The following is a 16,390-nucleotide window of genomic DNA, read 5'->3' as shown; positions in this document are numbered from 1 at the left end:
AACGTATACAGCTAAAGCCTGTATCCACCATAATCGGGACACAGAAATACAGCTGTAAATCTCTAATAGATACATTAAAATTGCTCAAATTTGGTCTAATAACATCTTAAGATGTGCTCATGTCAAATCGATGCAGTACTTTTTGCTGCAGCAATGAAAAAGTAGAATGTGCGCCATTGAATTTTGTACAGCCCCTAGTTTTGCTTGTCGGCGCTGCAACTTTTGAATTTGGCAAAGGAAATGACTGAAATTTTGAACACAAACCTCCCAATCTACACTCGTTGAATAGGCAAAATTTCAAAACAATCGATACACTATCAACAATTTTATAGTCGAAACATGTATTGGGACTGAACGTGATTTTGGCCCCTCAGACAGCAATTAGTCAGCACCCTTTATTGTTTCGATTGTACTGTTGAAAGTACTATACCAATAACCATTAAATTTTGCAGACATGATAAACACATAATCAACTACCTTCTGGGAAAAATTTCATGAAAATTGGCAGAGAAATTCGAAGGTTATGAATAGGTAAACATCGCACATGAAAGACACGAAAAATGTTCACTAACACTCACCCCTATCAACGCCAGTAGCTTTCAAACCAATTGATCAAAGTTGATGAAATTTTGCAAGAAAGTGTCTCTATGAGTATCATAACTGCTAACGAAAATTCACAATTATCATCACATTACTTTGAACTGTAGCGTAAAAGAACCATCTACTATGTGAATGAAAATTGGTCATGATTGTACAAAATGCTTAAAACCACGTCGGATTGTTTTTCATCCACAGTTATATGTAATGCATCGATTTTTATGAAATTTGGTACAAATAATAAACATACACCAAAGAGTTCTCAGTAAATTATCTACAGCCGTACTTCTGGGTCCCTATTATTGCGGATACAGGCTTTATTCCGTAGAAAATCGATGTGGTGGGTCTCCGAATGTCGTGATATTAAGTGGGTTTGTAGTTCCTCGAAAATGAATAGACCTGATATTTTTTTTAATTTTGCCATGAGGATGACCAATTTTATGATAGGATGATCTACAAAATCAAAGTTCTATAAAACTAAAAGCTTTCAAAAAATCACGCAGTCAAACTTTTGAACTAGTTGGTTGAATTTTAAATACTTTTTTTTTTTGTTTGAAGAATATTGAATTGTAGTTTTAGGAAAAAATAGGTTCAACGGGCAAAATTGTGTACAAGTGTTTGGGCAAAAGAATGTAAGTACAGTTCCTAATCGATTTTGGCAACACGAGGTGAATTTCCAAATTATTTTTTTTTTGTAAATTATTTTGAATAGATGTTCAAAATAATAATAAGCGTCAATTTGGCTTATATTACAAATATGAACTATTTACAAGTTATAAAACAATCTTCGTAGGTGACGTTCATTAATAACGTCTTCTTCTTCTTCTTTATAGCTCGACGTCCCCACTAGGACTTGGCCTGCCTCGCTTTAACTTAGTGTTCTTTGAGCACTTCCACAGTTATTAATTGAAGGGCTTCCTTTGCCTGCCATGACATGGGTTTGTATATTGTGAGGCAAGTACAATGATACACTATGCCCAGGGAGTCGAGAAAATTTTCCCGACCGGAACGGGAATCGAACCCGCCGTCTCCGGATTGGCGATCCATAGCCTTAACCAAATAACGTCATGATTTGTAAAATTGTTGTTTTTGCAAAACTTAATGATTTTTTTTTTTTAGAAAAGTAAGGCTAAAATATGTATCTAAAACGAGTTTTCGGTAAAAATTTTTGTTGCCAAAATTTTTAAAAAATTGTTCCCAAAAATTGGAAGTAGACAAAAACGGGTGATGCCAAAATCGGTAAGAAACTGTATATTTGGTCTTCAAGTTTTCATGTTTTCGAGATCAAATGAGTTTCCTTGCTTAAAATATGTATCAGATAGTTTGGCGTTACATTTAAAATCAGAGATGTATGTTTTGAAGATATTGAGAAATGATTTTTTTTAAATAGTAAGCTATGTACTAGCTATTCTAAGATCATCTTCTATTCCACATAAAACTATGCATTGTATTTAGTGTATGGCAAAGTATGACTTTTTGCTTTCAAAAAATCATATATAAAAATCTAAAAAGCATAGAACTCTATTTTTTGGAAATGATACGCCAAATCTTCTGTTAAAATTGTTAAAAAGATTATTCTTTTGGCCCCGGGATCATAAAATCTTACTAATATAACGTTTGAATTAAAAATGAGCTATTTTTACCCATTTAGCATTAAGTTTTTTATTCCCGAGTGTTCATCTCACACTATAATAGGCCTTTGGAGTAGGACAGCACTTAAAAAAACAAAGTTTATCTGTGTTATACAACTTTTTTCAAAAAATTGGTAAACTTTTGTATCAATTGCACCAAATGTTCACGAAATATATGCTAGATATTCGGAAATATCATCGGCATGATGCTATTCTGCTTTGACATAAATCTACAACGACAATTAGCATGATATAATTTTAAATTGATTCTTGCTGTTTTTCGAACCTTCTGGTAATATGTGGTAACATTCATATTTCTCACAAATTTCTCAATGATTTTAAGGACAAGGTATTTGGAGTACATTGCTCAAAATTTCTAGAGCACCGTTTTTTAGAACCGTTGAACGGATTCGGATGAAAATACATCACGCTAATTGCTCAGTGGTTGTCACTAGCGTGATGCATTTTAATCCAAATCCGTTCAACGGTTCTAAAAAACGGTGCTCTAGAAATTTTGAGCAATGTACTCCAAATACCTTGTCCTTAAAGTATTGAATTATAGGAAGAAGTAAAATTAGGATTAAAAGCAACTAAATACAAGTTGGACTCGATTATCTGAAGTCGGGTTTTACAGTTTCCCTCGCATATATCTAGCGAACGAAATAATGTATAAAGCTGAAATTGTGATATTTTATCAAACCAACTTTGACCTGTCAAGTAAGTAACCTGTCAAAATTTCATCGTTGTTTATCATTTAGTTCTTAAGATATATGTTTGGAAAGCTTCAAACCCGATGTAATAGACAAATAGCTCAAAACGGTGAAAAAAAAACAAAAATATGTAAACACATTTGTTTTCGACTACTGTTATAAACATTCCCACTAATTTACAACCACTAATGTACTACTGTATGTACTAGAGTGGGTCAACGTTGTGTGGAGAAACTTTAAATTTGATCATATCAACCCGGAACAAAGCTTTTTCAATCTATATTAACGTTCAAAACAACTGTGCAAAATTTGGGAGCGATTGGTTGCGTCCCCGTATTCCGCATTGCGATTGAAATGTGTATGGAATTTAGTATGGGAAGACGTGCTTTTTTGCATTTTTCTCATAAATTATTATTTTTTTTTTCTAAAACAATCTAACTAATGACGTTAAAGTATAGCCTCGAATATGCTGAAAAACTTTGTCGAAGACCGCAAAGTGGTCCGATGCTTGTGAAAAAAGTTATTAGCCTGGTAACTTGGGCCGAAAATTGAGATTTTATTATTGATGTTATTCCTTCACATGTTAAATGTTAAGCACCACCGGGCAATCTGTACGTTATAACTTTTTTCACAAGTGTTGGATCACTTTAGTGTTTTCGGCAAAGTTTTTAGGCATATCCTAGGCTATACTTCAACGTCATTAGATTGTTTTAGACGAAAAATTTCAATGTATGGGAAAAATGCAAAAAAGCACGTTTTCTCATACTAAATTACAAACAAATTTCAATCGCAATGTGGAATACGGGGAAGCAACCAATCGCTCCCAAATTTTGCACAGTTGTTTTGGACGCTAAAAGGAATCGAAAAAGCTTTGTTCCGAAAAATCGACTTTGTTGACCCAGTCTAGTATGTACTACAGAGCTTTGAAAGGTATCCTAAGATACATATTTTTCGGAATTTTGAAATTACTCCAGAGAAATTTTCAAGCAATCCTTCCGAAATCTGTTTCAATATCAAAAACTTAATAAAAAAAATGCAAAATAATGTATCTGGGATTTTTGCCACGAATTATTCTACCTAGGTAAATCTGTTCAAAGTTTGACACAACTTTTTTTTTAGGATATTGTGCTTATTTGCAGTGCTGATTTCAGTTCTAGTCAAAACAATCCATTGGCCGTTCCATTTTTGTTCTATTTTTAAACAAAGTTGCTCACTTCATATATCTTCTCCTTATATAATGTACCAATAAGGCTGAAATTTTCATAATTTTTCGTAACTCTCTTACATCTTCTATTTTCAATATACGTTTAGAGAGATGTTTTGAATTGTATTTTTATCGTTACAAAAAAGCATTTATACATAAGCATTAGGATTTTTTTTTGCAAAAGTTATACCATTTAAAAGTAACATTTTAAGCTTTTGGTGTTATTCGAGCGAATAGCGTATGACAAACTGTGGCAGATTTTTTTCTGCAAAATTCCAAGAATTTCAGAAATATATTTTTTTATTTTCAATCGGGAACTTCTAAAAGAATACGGGAAATTCTTAAACAGTCTTAATAAAACAATTAAATAAACTCTGGTAGTATTTTTCGAAGGATTCATACTTTGATTTGCCGTTTTAGTTCCCGAAATTCCTGAATTCAATGGTTTTCCAAAAATCTAAACAATTGAGGAATCAAAACAGTCAAATTTGGAAAAGAGTTCTGGAATTCTTTTGCGAAGGTTCTCTAAATCTACAAAAAAAAACGTTAAGGTTTGATTTCGAGTGATAAATTTCATTCAGAGTCATACTGGATCGGAAGATACTATCTGTTTACTGCCAAATTTCCAAATAGAAACTATTGCAACAATATTTTTTGCCTCCCTGGTATAGCACTAACGAGTTGCATCAAATTTCTAACACAGTAAGGACCCGATTTTGTTAGCCTAATTTTGCGACAAACTTTTTGCTCTCGTTATCTTACGGTCTAACTTCAACCAATTCATTCATAATTATCATCAAATTACAGCATGCAGAAGATGCAGGGATAAAAGTTTGAAAAACTGTTCAGGTTTTTGAGGAGAGCAAAACATGTGTTCTGAAAAGGGGCTGACAAAATCGGGTCATTAATGTATTGAAACATTGGAACACATGTCAACTAAAATCATTGCAAATTTCCGTCAAAAATCGTTGCAGTCATCTATTGCTACGATTAGTTCTTTGTATGATTAGTATAAGTTAGGTTAGAGTTAGGATAAGTTAAAAAAAGGATTTCTGACACGCAGGTGAAAAATAAAGCCTGCAAAAAAAAACAAACAAATTTCACTAACATCAGTAAATACAGCAATTCTGATAGTCGAACAATATTTTTCTGCTTGTCACGCTAAAAAATGGTTCCGAATCAAGCACGGGAATATGCTTGAAAAAAATGAAATCGTGCAGTGCAAAACTACGATGAACATTTATTAAGACAAGCAACTGAGCAACCGACCGAATTGGGATTGTCAGGAGCATCATGCTCATATGACACATTTTTTATATCCACTTCCTTCACAAAAGACTTCGACTGAGAAGCGAAGCGACGAACCTATGAAACAGTGGAATAAAGATATTATACCAATGCTTATGCGCACGTACAAACGCAAGAGGGATGGATAATTGACAACCAAGCCGATGTTGAGATAAGCCCCAATCAGAAAATTCGAGTCCCATCAAGGCATCAGCATTTTCTGAATCTGTGTGAAAACTCAACCAGAGTCTATTTTTTTTTAATTTAAACTCTAGGAAAATACATAAAAATAATAAATATTGAATTAATACTGTGTGTAAACGACTTGTTGAAACATCCCTTGACAGATCTTAATGCTGACTTAGTCGAATGTCAAGCAAAGAGTAAAAAAATTAACAAAGAGTAAGCAATTCAAATACTGTCCAGAAATAATAATAAAAAAAAATGTAATTCAACTAATATTTGTAAATTTTTGAAATTTTTTTAAAAAATCTCCTTCTAAGATTTTTTTTTTGGATTTCCTCTCTGAAGTTTATCGCTGATTTTGAGGCTTTTTGGCTGGAGCGTCGGATCAAAGAGTCGTGGCCCAGGTTCGAATCATACCGTTATCTAGATTGCCATTGGATTAAATTAAATCGTTAAATGTCAATAAAGTTTCTAGATTTTGTTTGGGTCCCAACTCAGCCATGTTCAGTCGATCATGCTTTGCAGATGTGTGTAATTCAATGTCCTAAAAAACTGTTTATAGCTGAACAGGATTCAAGGAGATGTGTCGAATGTGCCTAATTTATGACCAAATGTGTTTATAAATTCGACTATAAAACTAATTAGCCCATTAACTATGCAATTTCCCAACCAATGAACCCCATAATCAAATATCATTACAACAACAAACCAACCTCTAAATCGCGTGTCTTCCAACCGTTTATGGTTCGTTTATGGACAAATCCTTCTCCTTAAACCGTGCAGCAGTTGGTACGGCGGACGGGCGATCCACCTTCGATATCTCCGCTCACTGCTAGTGCTGCTGCAACCATTCACCACACCACCACCATTCGGTTCGATCGGTTAGGTGGCGATGTGCAACTTGCACACTGCTGCAATGCAATTTCTAAGTACCAGTAGTGGCCAGTTTGCGCCGCCTTCATTCACATTCACTCATACCCATACTCCAGCAGCTGCAGGCAAAACACTGGAGGCAAAAAGGCTTCAGGGACCGGCTTTCCAACTTAGCCGTCGAACACCAAAACGGAATGCACTTGAAAAATGCAACCTGCAGCAGCCGATGCGCTTTCGTTTCAGCTGGCGCGTTTTGTACGAACGAGTATTTAACCGTTTAATTAGACGCATGAACTAATAGCAATTGTGGCCGCAGGGGGGTTTCACTGTGTTGGTATGTGGTGCTTCGTATGTTTCTTCACTGCTGCGGTTTTGAATTCTTTAGGCTCTTCTCGGTTGACTGGGTTTCGAATCAATTTCCATTAACTTTACTACGCCGAACACTTCTGTTTTGCATTGGACCACTTTTTCTTCACTGCACCGTTGTACATGAGAGATTTTGCGTTGTTTCGAGGTGTGCCTATTGCTTCTTGTAGAAGTACTTTTCCTTCAGTTGCAATACACGCCGCTAAATCATGTTTAGGAAAAACGCGATTTCGCACCAACTTTTCATCGAATAGCTGCGCTTCCTAGCAGCGGAGCGACCCACTAAGGGGGCGGAACCGAAACACCGAGGCTCTTCCGAAACTGGTAGTTGTTTTACTTGATTAATTTCACTCATTCATAAATTATTAAACAACTGGCGGGCGATCGTGTACCCTTACGCATTCCCAACAACACCACCCCAGGTACATTTCGTATCACTTGAAACAATGTAAGCTCTTCGTCTGCCGCCAAAGGCTGCTCCAACCAACGACCAAGACCACGACTCCAAATTTCACCTCTTGGTTTAATTATTTTCTAAGCTGCCACACGATCACCTCCGACGATAGCGTGATTATCACTCTGTTGGCTGTTCAACCAGCCTGTAATAAGGGGTCTTACAATTTCACTTATCTGATAGTCCGACACTGCCCAATTCCCGGCTATCGCTTGTAATCGCAGCAATATCCATCACTCTTGTCAACGACCACGACTTCAACAAATCTCCAACTTGTCTACTTTTCTAATTCACACAACTTCTCTTCTTCCCGCGTTCCTCTTAGCAATTCAAATCCCGATCTGGATTCAAAGTTTCACCACATTAAACGCACCTCAAGTTCCCACAGGCTAACAACAAACACTTTCGACTTGAATGTCTTCTTCCGTTTATGACCTTTCGAAGCCAATTCGTTCTTCCAAGAACCACAAGCCGCAAAACAATCACAAGCTAGGTACACCAAAAACGCCCAGAACGCGATCGTAAAAAAGAGTAACCTTCCAGGTAAAAGCAATTCCAGAACAACACACACGTCACGATTCACGTCCCAAAACGTACTGAAAGGCGTTTGCGTGGCGTTCGCTTCGCTCGCGCGACGAGATCACGCTTCACGCGATCGCGCCTCAACTCGCTCTTTCCCATATCTCTCTCATTCGTCGTAACCGGCGACGGCGACGCGACGATGCGGAACAAAAGAAAGAAGGGTTGAAGAAAGAGAGAGCGTGCAAAGCAGATGCGAAAGGGTTCATTCGTGGAGAGTGAGCGTGAATCATTCGCGATTCGCAACGCGACGACGGTCATTCACGGCGATGTTTGAACTTTCTTTTCCTTTCAGATCTTTGTGGAGTGGAGTCGTTCGACTGCCCCTAACAACGGAGTTGCGGCGGTAGGTTGCCGGTACCTACCGCCGCAAGATGTAAACAAGTGTGATGAACTCCCGCGCATGGGAGTTCATCCGTTCGCGTTCTCTCAGCGACTCAGCTCAGAGAGCGCAACCGTCCAGCGCGCAAATTTTCTTAATTCCTTCGTCTGATTGGATAAATGCATGGCAGGTGCGCCGGCCAGCCAGTCAGCAGTGGTGACGGTCGAGAACTGTTTCTTTTTTTCGAAATACATTAATTGTCAATTATGAAGCCAACGGTAGGTACAGAAATACCCTCGATCATTTGAGGTACATTGCTGCAGGGAAATTGGCAATTGCAAAGGGCAATTGTTTTCGAGTGTCATAACAGTGGAGTTGTTACAATTTCGTGCATTTGAAATTGACGAATTAGGTATAAATTGCTCATGCTTACAACATTTTCCTTCTTGATTAGCTGAAGCGATATTTACCAATTTGAAACTGGGCACTGAGTCCGGATTTGCTGATGGACGTCAATGAAATGGTACAGATTCAATAACCTTTCAGTGCAATTTTAGCAACTTCCTTCGACGAAACAACTTTTATGTTTTGCTCACTGCACATTGAAATGTAATCTGTAAACTTCAGATAAATAAAAAGCGTCACTTTATACTTCAGGAAATATCTGCGAAGTATCTTTGCTAATAAAGTTCACTAGAACTATTGTGCAGTGAAGTTTTGAAAACAAGGTATTCTCTTGCAAGAATTTTTTCGCGGAAACTCTTCAAACTTCTAGAAAACAGCTTTTGAAAAATTTCAACAAAATAATTCTAGAACGATTTTTTGAAGAAGCTTTTCGCAGATTCCCAGTAAGAAAGCATGGAAGATTTCAAACAGAAACTTCGGTACGGCTCCCAGCAGAGCTCAGTTTCTAAAGTGTCCCCAAAGGGAATTCCTAGATCAACACCCCTGAAGTATTCTCAAATAAAACTCCTGGAGGTTTAGCAGAAGGAACTCCTGAAGATTTACAAATGTTACTCCTGGAGAATCTGCGGAAGAAATTCTTGGAGAATTCCCAGAAGGAAGTCTTGAACGAATTGCAGTAGAAAGTCTTGGAGAAATTCGAAAGAGCATTCTCAGAATGATCTCCTTGATTCCCAGAAAAAATCCCAACAGAATCCTAGATAGAACTCTTAGAGAATTCTTGGAATTCAAAAAAAGACTGAAATTCCTGGAAGATTCTCAAAAGAAACTTTTAGAGCATTCTCAGAATGAACTCCTGGGTTCCCAGAAGAAACTCCTAAAGGATTTCCAAAAGGATCCCTTACAGCATTCCCAGAGGAAACTTCTGGAAGATGTACAGAAACAACTCTCAGAGCATTCTCAGAATGAACTCCGGGATTCCCAGAAGCAACTCATAGTAAATATCCCAGAGGAAATTCCTGGAGGATAGGGCCTGTCCATAAACTACGTAGACTCTTAGGGAGAGGGGGGGGGGGTGTCTGGCCAAAGTCTACGCTCCATACAAATTTCAAAAATTTTGTATGAACAAAAGTCTACGGAGGGGGAGGGGGGGGGGGTGTCTGAGATGGCTCAAAATGAGTCTACGTAGTTGTACGCGCCCAGCGCGTGCAAGTGAAATGATACGGGTGTCGTGGCACCACCCGTATAAATACAATCGAGACGACAACAACGAAGCGCTTTCTAGCAGCTTGCAACCCGGATGGGCGGAGCTTACAGCGTTGCGCGGCATGCGTGTGCTGACAAATTTCAATGTATAAATATAATTTCAATGTTGCACTTATGATCAGTCTTTAATAAACCGTCATCGCGTACGGAGCAGTAAAAGTTGGTTTTTCTTTGCGAGAGCCGAAAAGTGCACTGGTGGCTAGGACGATCGGCGTGTGGCCGGTTAGCATTCCATTCCCTTCCCCTCACCGAGCGGTGAGTCAGTGGTGATAAAGTGTGTGTCTTCGTTCTGCCCGAGTCGGCGTTGGCGTGGAGCGGATAACGTGTTGTGACCTGTTCGGCGTCGTTTCTTCGGTCGGCACTCACACGATCGAGAAGAGTGGTGGACATCGATCCTACTGCGACGAGGTGAAGCTGCGGTGGCGGTGCTGTTGGCGGTCGTGTTCGCTGCAAATAACGATACCTAGGAGTGTGCCCGGGAGTTATTCAGGAATTAATTTCCATTTTTAATCGGCTGCACTCCTGGTGTATCGACGTTGTCAAGTGAGTGGCATCGACACGACCGACCGTGGACAGCAGTTCCTGAGATCGGTCTTTCCGGCCGTGGTCCTTCGACGGAGAACACGTCGCTTGTGGCTGTGAGGTACACGGCTGTAGGCGATTCGTGCGTGGTTCCTGACAGTGGTGGCTGATAACCGTGGTGTGCGCGGTTGTCGGCATCGATTGGCTGGTGTCTGCAACGAGTGCAGCTGCCAGCATCGAGCTGTCGGTGGCGTGGAGTGTCCTCTCGCTGATAGCTACGACGTGCGCGGCTGTCGGCAATCCATTCTGCAGCTGTTGCCTGTGATGTGCATAAGGTAAGTGCAACGAACCTACCTCCTGAGTGAATGCGTACCCAACAGTAGTTTATGGACAGCGCCATACCCAGAAGGAATTCTTCGCACATTCTCAGAATGAATACCTGCAGTTCCAAAACATGCTCCTGGAGAATTTCCAAAAGAAATTATTGTAGGAACTCTTAGAGCATTTTCAGAAAAAACTCCTGGATTCCCAGCAGAAACTCCTGGATGATTCTCTGAAGAAATCTCAGACGGAGCTCTTGAAACATATTCAGAGGGAACTTCTGAATTCCCAGAAGAAACTCCTGGAGGATACCCAGAGAGAACTCTTAGAGCATTCTCAAAACGAACTCCTGAAGAGTTCGAAGAAGAAATTCCTGAAGATTTCCAAGATGGAGCTTTTAAAGCATTCCAGAATGAACTCCTGGATTCCCAGAAGAAACTTCTGGAGAATTCCTAGAAGAAATTCCTCCTGAAGTCCCTGAAGAAGCTCCTGGAGAATTCACAGAAGAAATTTCTGGGAATTCCTAGAAGAAAATCTTACAGCATTCTCAGAATGAACTCCTGGATTCCCAGAAAAATCTCCAGGAGAATACACGGAATAAATTTCTGGAGGATTACAAGAAGGAACCTCTTAGAGCATCCTCCGTATGAACCCCTGGATTCCCAGCAGAAACTCCTGGAGAATTCCCTGAAGAAATCTCAGACGGAGCTCTTGAAGTATACTCAAAGGGAACTTCTGGATTGCCAGAATGAACTCCTGGAGAATTTCCAGAAGAAATTCCTCAAGATTTCCAAGAAGGAACTCTTAAAGCATTCAAGAATGAACTCCGGGATTCCCAGAAGCAACTTCTGAAGAATTCCTAGAAGAAATTCGTCCTAGAGAATTCACAGAAGAAATTTCTGGGAATTCCTAGAAGAAACTCTAAGAGCATTCTCAGAATGAACTCCTGGATTCCCAGCAGAATCTCCTGGAGAATCCCCTGAAGAATCTCAGACGGAGCTCTTAAGGCATACTCAGAGAGAACTTCTTGAGTAGAACTTCTTGAGTAGAAACTCCTGGAGATTCCACTTAACTGGGAACTCTTAAATCATTTCAAAATAAACTCCTGGATTTCTAGAAGAATCTCCTGTTGGATTTTCAGAAGGAACTCTTGGAGCACTTTCAGAATGAACTTCTGGATTCGCAGAAGACACTCCTGTAGGATACCCAGAAGGATTCTTAGAGCATTTTCAGAATGGCTCTACTCGATTTGGCATAATGCCATTTAGCATAATGCCATTTGGCATAATGGCCATTTGGCAGAACACGAAGAACAGCCTTCTTGATAAGAATTTGCATAATATTTGTTATGCCAAATGACAAATATGCCAAATGGTGTTATGCCAAACAGCATTATGCCAAATGGAGTAGATTCCCAGATTCCCAGAAAAAGCTCCTTGAGAATTCACAGAAGAAACTAATGGGGAATTCCCAGAAGTAACTCATAGAGCATTTCAGAATGCAGTCCTGAGTTTCCAGAAAAAGTCTATCCCCTAAGATCTCTTAAAGCATTCTCACAATAAATTCCTGGATTCCCAAAAGGAAATCCTGGAGAATTCCCAAAAGAAATTCCTGAAGGACTTCCAGAAGGAACTCTTACAGCATTCTCAGAATGAATTCCTGAATTCCCAGAAGAACTGCTGGAGGATACCGAATCGAATTTCTGGAACAATCCGTAGAAAACTCCTAGAGGATTCTTGGAGGAAATTCTGAAGAAATATCTGAGAAAACACTTAGAGGGGACTAGGATGAGTTCAAGTATTCATCTCTATAATTGTTTCTGTAGAATTCTTTGGATTAGTTCTTGTTGAAACTACTGAAAAAAATCATAAAAAATCACATTTTTAGTAATTTTTGGAGACATTCGATATTTTCCAATGGTAACCCTGGCGAAATTTGTGAAAAAATTCCTACAGGTGTTCGTGTACCTGTACGAATTCCTGAAGGAATGCCTGGGAAAGTTTTCGGAAAAAGAACGCTGAAAGAGTCGTAAAATGAATTCTTGAGGAAATTTTTAACAAAATCCCTGGAAAAAAATACTGAAGATATCGATGGAGAATTTTTTGAAGGAATTGCTTGAAGAGTTTCTGAAAGAATTCAAAGAAGACCTTGTACGGAACTCTCAGGAAACATTTCTTAAAGAATTGGGAGGTTTACGCGAAAAACTTGCAGTTAGAAGGCACGAAATGTTACTTATTGACAAATTTTAAAGAAACCCCTAAAGAACGGTTGCAGGAGTTGAAAGGAATATGAAGGAATTCCTAGAGAAATTTCTGAAGGAACCCATGGAAAATTTTCTGCAAGAATCCCTGGTGGAATTACTGGAGGAATATATGAAGCAGTTTTTGAAAGAAATTCAAGAAGTTTTTTTTAAGAAAATAAGGAATCTGTGGAAGATTATCCATACGAAAATCTCCGAAGGAATTTCTTAAAGAATCCGTGAAGTAATTTCTGAAGAAGTGCATAGAAGGTATTCAACAGCTGTCAAGAGCAATTCTAGGATAACTATCTGAAAAAGTTCATGGATAAATTTCCCTTCAATCCCTATAAGACGGTAAAAGATAAACTCAAATATATTCTGGTAAAAACTCGGGGAAGATTTCTTGAAAGAATGGTAAATATGGAGATTTTTTTTCTTTATGAATCTCTGGAAGAAATCTTTAGATAAATTTCTAATGAATCTATTGAAGAATTGCACAAGGAATCCCTGGAAGAATTTCTTTACGGAATTCTAAAATGTGTTTTTAGAGAAAATCCTGGACTAAAATTTTCAATAATTCCTGGAAATTTTTTTGAAGCAATCCCTGAAGGTTTTCTAATGAAATCCTTGAAGAATTTTGGGCGTATTCATGGCAAACAATGCAAGGTTTTGTAAAAAAAGGTGACGGAAAAATTTCTTTTTTATAGGGTATCGCGCCACTTGGGCGGTGGCTTCTATATTCGTCTGTTTTCCATTAGAACTCAGTCAATTTTGAACCAATTGAGGTGGAATGTAGTACACGGGTAGATACTATACCTATCTCACCACATTCCAAAAGGTGTGTCAATTGGTTCAAATTTGATTGAGTTATAGTGGAAAACAGACGAACATAGAAGCCGCCGCCCAAATGGCGCGATTCCCTACGCAAGAATTGGTTCCGAGACCATGAAAACATGAAAAAAACTAATATGACAGACAGACAGACAGACAGACAGACAGACAGACAGACAGACAGACAGACAGACAGACAGACAGACAGACAGACAGACAGACAGACAGACAGACAGACAGACAGACAGACAGACAGACAGACAGACAGACAGACAGACAGACAGACAGACAGACAGACAGACAGACAGACAGACAGACAGACAGACAGACAGACAGACAGACAGACAGACAGACAGACAGACAGACAGACAGACAGACAGACAGACAGACAGACAGACAGACAGACAGACAGACAGACAGACAGACAGACAGACAGACAGACAGACAGACAGACAGACAGACAGACAGACAGACAGACAGACAGACAGACAGACAGACAGACAGACAGACAGACAGACAGACAGACAGACAGACAGACAGACAGACAGACAGACAGACAGACAGACAGACAGACAGACAGACAGACAGACAGACAGACAGACAGACAGACAGACAGACAGACAGACAGACAGACAGACAGACAGACAGACAGACAGACAGACAGACAGACAGACAGACAGACAGACAGACAGACAGACAGACAGACAGACAGACAGACAGACAGACAGACAGACAGACAGACAGACAGACAGACAGACAGACAGACAGACAGACAGACAGACAGACAGACAGACAGACAGACAGACAGACAGACAGACAGACAGACAGACAGACAGACAGACAGACAGACAGACAGACAGACAGACAGACAGACAGACAGACAGACAGACAGACAGACAGACAGACAGACAGACAGACAGACAGACAGACAGACAGACAGACAGACAGACAGACAGACAGACAGACAGACAGACAGACAGACAGACAGACAGACAGACAGACAGACAGACAGACAGACAGACAGACAGACAGACAGACAGACAGACAGACAGACAGACAGACAGACAGACAGACAGACAGACAGACAGACAGACAGACAGACAGACAGACAGACAGACAGACAGACAGACAGACAGACAGACAGACAGACAGACAGACAGACAGACAGACAGACAGACAGACAGACAGACAGACAGACAGACAGACAGACAAGGAAAAAATAGAAAGGAAGACGGAACCGGAAAAGAAAGATAAACTTCGGCCATCTAGGAGGAAAAGCATAGGTGATGCCCTCATAGTCGAAGCGAGCGACAAGACAACGTACGCTGCGCTTCTCAGGAAGGTGAGGGAGGATCCGGACCTTAAGGAGTTGGGCGAGAACGTGGTTAAGACACGGCGCACGCAGAAAGGCGAGATGATCTTCGAGCTAAAGAAAGATCCAGCTGTTAAGAGCCTGGATTACCGGGAACTCGTCGCGAAATCCCTGGGCAGCGATGCAAATATCAAGGCTCTTTCACAGGAGGTGGTGATCGAATGCAGGGATCTGGATGCGGTCACGACAGAAGAGGAACTGAGATTTGCCCTAACCGAGCAGTGTAAGCTGGATGTTCCGGTGCAAATTCGATTAAGGAAAGCGTTTGGAGGCACCCAGACGGCGGCGATTCGCTTATCGGTTGACGCTGCAAACAAGCTGGTGGAGATCGGCAAGATAAAAGTTGGTTGGGCGGTGGGCACTCTGAGAGCCACTCCTCGAGTTGCTAAGCAAATGGAGAGATGCTTCCGGTGTATAGAGTTCGGTCACCAGGCGCGAAGCTGCAAGGGCCCTGACAGGTCCACATTGTGCTGGAGATGCGGCGGAAGTGGTCACGTTGCTCGAGACTGCACGAAGCAACCGAGGTGTATGTTCTGCAAACCGGAGGACGGAAACGATCATTCGACGGGTGGCTTCAAATGCCCGATGTACAAGAAGGCGAAGGTAGGTCAACAATGACAATGATGGAGATAACGCAAGTGAATCTCAATCATTGCGATGCAGCACAGCAACTGTTGTGGCAGTCGACAACGGAAACCAAGTGCGACGTCGCAATAATTGCAGAGCCGTACCGAGTTCCTATCAATAACGGTAACTGGGTGGCGGATAAAGCAAGGATAGCGGCAATCCAAGTTACAGGCGGGTTTCCCATTCAAGAAGTAGTGGATAACGATCATGAAGGTTTTGTTATCGCCAAGATCAACGGTGTCTTTGTGTGCAGCTGCTATGCGCCCCCAAGGTGGACCCCTGAGCAATACAATCGGATGTTGGATCTACTAACTGATAAGTTGATAGGACGAGCGCCGGTTGTTATCGGCGGGGACTTCAACGCCTGGGCGGTGGAGTGGGGAAGTAGGCTGACCAACGCAAGGGGTTACTGTCTGCTGGAAGCATTAGCGAAGCTGAATGTTAAAGTGTGCAATGAAGGCTCTGTGAGTACATTCCGTAAGGACGGACGAGAATCCACTATTGATGTGACGTTCTGCAGCCCGTCGCTGATGAACAATATGAACTGGAGAGTAAGCGAAGAATACACGCACAGTGACCATCAGTCCATCCACTACAGCGT

The 16,390-nt window shown here is 40.4% G+C and overlaps 2 protein-coding genes across 3 annotated transcripts in view; one reads left to right on the top strand and one right to left on the bottom strand.

The window, feature by feature from the left end:
• LOC109422692 (putative leucine-rich repeat-containing protein DDB_G0290503) overlaps window positions 1-16,390 on the bottom strand; it is a 673,760-nt gene that overhangs the window by 447,944 nt on the left and 209,426 nt on the right. The window lies entirely within an intron of this gene.
• Window positions 1-16,390, top strand: part of LOC134291957 (uncharacterized) — a 242,085-nt gene that overhangs the window by 158,892 nt on the left and 66,803 nt on the right. The gene's annotated exons all lie outside the window — the stretch shown is intronic.

Source organism: Aedes albopictus, chromosome 3 (genome assembly GCF_035046485.1).
Source record: "Aedes albopictus strain Foshan chromosome 3, AalbF5, whole genome shotgun sequence".
NCBI classification, from domain to species: domain Eukaryota; kingdom Metazoa; phylum Arthropoda; class Insecta; order Diptera; family Culicidae; genus Aedes; species Aedes albopictus.
This window is presented reverse-complemented; position numbering and strand designations above follow the sequence as displayed.